General features: G+C 27.8%; 1 protein-coding gene across 6 annotated transcripts in view; it reads right to left on the minus strand.

Moving 5' to 3' along the window:
- LOC124951355 (talin-1) overlaps nt 1-5,000 on the minus strand; it is a 31,913-nt gene that overhangs the window by 20,203 nt on the left and 6,710 nt on the right. For 3 of the 6 annotated variants that reach the window (XM_047499638.1, XM_047499634.1, XM_047499639.1), the window contains exon 1: nt 3,784-3,938. The exons of 1 other annotated variant lie outside the window; for it this stretch is intronic. The gene's annotated coding sequence lies outside the window, so the exon portion shown is untranslated. Of the gene's footprint in view, nt 1-2,888; nt 2,978-3,325; nt 3,460-3,783; nt 3,939-5,000 lie in introns of those variants that run through there. 2 more of the 6 variants (XM_047499635.1, XM_047499636.1) reach the window with 2 other exon arrangements.

The raw sequence follows: 5,000 nt of genomic DNA on the forward strand, positions 1-5,000 counted from the left end.
TTTATATATATATATATACAGTATCATTAAATTACGGCTTTCATTGGTCACATTAAATATTCTTAATTTCTAAAACCTTGACTTTATTTTTCTTTTTTTTTTTTTTTTTTTTTTTTTTTTTTTTGTAATAACGTTATAGGTAAAAGAAGAAAGTCGTCAATGCAACGTTATTGCGCGTTACTATACGATCTTCATTAATAGAAACGATAAAGTATCTCGAGTTCGATGTAACTTTTTCTTTTTTTTTTGTTTTGTCGTCGATATACGAGGTTCAAAGATCGACGTATATGGATTACCATAATAAATAAGAAACGACATAAATATAAATAGCATGAATCTATTTAACTGACTGATTATCAAAGAGAGTTTAAGAACAAAATATCCTATTATATTTGATCAATGAGTAATGTCGAAATTTTCATTCTAAAACATTTTTTATCTAAATAAATGACATTGAATATTAAGTAATAATTCATTGAACAATTTTTCTTCAAAATTACTTATTATTATCCATGCCAATACTACTCTATGATATTATATATTTCATTGTTATTTATTTATATATAAATTATTGCAAATTTCAAACCAATTTATTATATTATTCCTTAATATAGTACATTATTGTTTATTTACAAATAAAATATTGCAAATTCCGATATTATATATATATATATATATATATATATATATATATATATATATATATATATATATATATATATTTATCAAACCAATACAACATTATTCTATAATAATATACTAGTACTAATATAATTTTAATATAACTAATATAACATTGTAATAATATAATAGTACATAGAATTTTTATCAAACCAATATTATACTAAATTATTCTACATTATACCACAGTGATATTTATTTACATATAAAATATTCCAAATTCCGACATTATTTATCTACCAATTCAATAATACATTAGTAGATAAAATTGTATACTATAATACGGTATTGTGTTTATTTGTATATAAAATACTATAAAATATTTGCTCTAAAGTGTTCCTTTATTTCTGTTTTAATTTTTCGTTCTTTGCGTTCTATTTGTCTTTTATTTCTTTTCTCTCTCTCTCTCTCTCTCTCTCTCTCTCTCTTTTTATTCCCCCAATAAGACTAAACACAGAAGCGTGATTTTAATTTGATGAGACAATCGGTAAGATAAATATGTTAACGAATTATGATCTATTCGATGCACGAAAGAATTTTTCTCTCTCAAAAGTCTCGTAGTCGTCTTTGTAATCGCAGTTTAATCTCATTCCGTCCTCGGAATGTAAACGTAGCGTATCTCGAGAATAAATCTTTCGTCTGCGATGATATCAGATCGCACGATTATGCATCATAGTTGGCAGTGAGCTCAAAAGCTTTTAAGAACCACGTTCAAACTACTACTCTTTGTAGCTACGTTATAACTTTCGCAGAAAGCTCACGCAGCAAACATTTAAATTATAATAAGTGTACGTCCGTGTGGATCTAATTACACGTTTCTATGCTTGCGTATAAGCAAACCCATACATATGTGGGTGGATTGTGTACTACATACATTCATACATACATACATACATACATACATACATACATACATACATACATACATACATACATACATTCATACATACATACATACATCCATACATTCATACATATATATATATACATACATACATACATACATACATACATACATACATTCATACATACATACATACATACATCCATACATTCATACATACATACATACATACATTCATACATATATACATACATACATACATATATACATATGTACGTACATGCGATAAAACGTAGGATGCTCGTTCACTCGTTCACTCTCACGTGTGCAATGCTCTTATTACCATTTTCTTTTTAAAACGTATGATATATATGTATATGTATAAGTGATCCACACTTAAATAGAGATACGTATTATATATACACGACTATATTATAGCTTTCTATTTATAAGACTTAGACCGGAACTTAGACTTTACGTCGTCTGTACGAAACTCTACAAATTTATGCAATAATGTTGTTACCTTCTTTTATCTTTCCGTTATTTCAGGAAGTTTGGAAAGTATACTTTGGAGAGAAAAAAAAGAATAAAAAAGAGAGAGAGAGAGAGAGAGAGAGAAAGGGGCGTAGAGAAGAAGGGAGAAAGAAAAAAAGGATAATTGACACATGCTAAAAGATTTTATGAAAACTAAAGCATATGTGAATTAAATTATAACTGTCTTACTATATACGACTAAATATTTTCTACTACGTATTACTTTATCCCTCAATCTATATATTTATTTTCTATTAAATACAATCCATTAGACTTGATAAAATAAAGAAAAATGATATGAGATATTTGTCACTATTGAAATAATATTAGAAAATTCTTTAATAGAATCAATAGTCTTATCATTTTGATATTTTCTTTATTATTTGATTGATATATGTATGCACTTTTTTACATAGATATTTTTCTATAGCTTATAGCTAGATTCTTTATCTGATCATGTAATATTTTGATCTTACATATTTGTTTACTGTAAATAGAAAAGAATTATACAAAAAAAAAAAAAAAAAAAATACTAAGATTCTAATACTGACAATGAATTATATTCAATAATAAGAGAAGAAATTCAATATTTAAAATGTTTTCATTATATACAAAGATTCTATTAATGTACTCAATATTTAAAACTCTTAATCAGAATCTTAACTTCCTACCTTATTTGCTATATCCAATATTCACTCACATATACTCATATATATATATATATATATACTCAAAGATAAAACATATATATATATATATATATATATATATATATATATATAAAAGGTAAAGAAAAAAGAAAACTTCCAAGGAAAAATATGCAACTCACATAAGCACAACAAATCACGTTAACATTCAATTCTCAGAATTAAATAGTTCACTGTCATACGTCAATATCACGTAAAGAAGAAGAAGAAGAAGAAGAAGAAGAAGAAGAAGAAGAAGAAGAAGAAAGAAAAAAAAACCGTCAGTGAACAAAAATAAACATTTTATAATCGGATGGCGCGATCCAACGAAGCGTAACAACTCAACGTGGACTTGAGAAGACGAAGACGAAGAAGAAGAAGAAAAAGAAGAAATAGAAGAAGAAGAGGAGCTGTCAATTCACCACGGTTCTGTTGTGAATCATGTCTATTTCGGGAAACACCCGTTGGATGTCCCTACACTCTCGCGCAACATATATACATGCATATATACATATATATATATATATATATATACATATATTCATTGCTTCATAATTTTGAGGTTAACTGCGATACGTACGAGTTAAAGGAGAACTTGGCAATTAAAAAAAAAAAAAACAAAACAAAAAGAAAAAACAAAATTTAATCTAACGAAAAGATATCACGAATTATTTAAACGTCGAACAGAATTCAATCGTATTTCTTTTTTTTTTCTTTTTCTTTTTCTTCTTCTTCTTCTTCTTCGTTCGTGGATGCGATTAAACGAAACACTGAAACACGGGAACGTGAAACTCGCGTAAAAAGGTAGTACGCCCATTTCTTGATATTTCTCAAAGTAAAAAAAAAAAAGAAAAGAAGAGAAAATACGATCGACAAGGAGAATCGATTTTTTGGATTTATAGAAAAGGAAAGAAAGAAAGAAAAAGAAGAAAAAAAAGGAAAAGAAAAGAAAAAAATGTAAGAAATAAAAATAATCAAAATAGACGTTGATATTATCGTATTGGTAGGAACGTGCGTTGTACTGAACGGTTTACTCACTTTTAATGAGATCCACGATACACGAGAAAGGATAGCCCCTTTTATTTTCTTGTAGATATTTAATTCGCCAACTCTCGACCACCAACAGACACGTCCGACGACAACACTGTCGCGACTCAGCCGTTCCGGTTTCGATCGTTCCCTGGCCTTCTGGCGTGTCAGGATCGTAACGAGCGTTAAGTTTTTAAGGGTATCATTAGAACCCCTCTTCTTCCCGTAATACTTACCGTCTATATTAAATTGTAGCCTTATCTTTTTTTTTCCTCTTGTTTTTCGTTACTTACATTTCTTTCTCTATTTCTCTTAATCTTCTCATTACCCTCACGCCAAATCAATTTCGATAAAGCCAAACGTAATACGTTTGAAATGTTTTTACAAAATGATTGATATTACAGATAGAAATATTGACATCGAGAATTATTAAAAGCAAACGCATTGAAAATTAACGTCAATGCGTCAGTCTCGTGACTCATTCGTTATTCAAAGAAAAATTGTATACATATATATATATATATATATTTTTTTTTTTTTTTCGTACTATGATATATTATATTATATATTAAGATATATTAACGTACGTGAATTTGCGCTCTTACATATCTCAGATTTCTCGTTTTTCTTTTGATATTCAATTCTTTCTATTTTCTCTTCTTTCTTTTTTCGAATTATGCTCGTATTTCAATATCATAATTACAAAACGAAATCAAAAGGTTTCATCTAACCGATGATCAGTTATTTGTTGGATGAAGAGAGAATAAAAAAAAGAAAAAAAAAATTCCCGTAGGTATTGTAATATCGTCTTACCTCACTGTGAACGTACAAATAGCTAATTCAAATAAACAATTTTCGTCTGGAATCACGGAGTAAAGAGAATGGCAATTAAACACGCGCGCGCGCGCGCGCGCACGCATGCTTTGGTAATATCGTTTGAAATAATAACGTGAAAACTAATGATCGATTTTACACGGTACGTACGTATGTAGAAAAAAGAAAAGGAAAAAGGAAAAAAGAAAAAAGAAAAAGCAAAAATCTATGAGAGGGAACAATTGAGAATAATTTATTGTAAAAGTCTCATGATGTCGATATTTTTTCTTTCCTTTTTTCCTTTTTTATCCTTTTTTTCTTTTCTTTTTTTTTTCTTTTTTTTTTCTTTTCTTTTCCTTTTTTTTTTTTTAGGAAAGATAACGGCGATGAAAACACATTTCTTTTTTTTCTTT

Source organism: Vespa velutina, chromosome 8, assembly GCF_912470025.1.
Source record: "Vespa velutina chromosome 8, iVesVel2.1, whole genome shotgun sequence".
In the NCBI taxonomy this organism is placed as follows: Eukaryota; Metazoa; Arthropoda; class Insecta; order Hymenoptera; family Vespidae; genus Vespa; species Vespa velutina.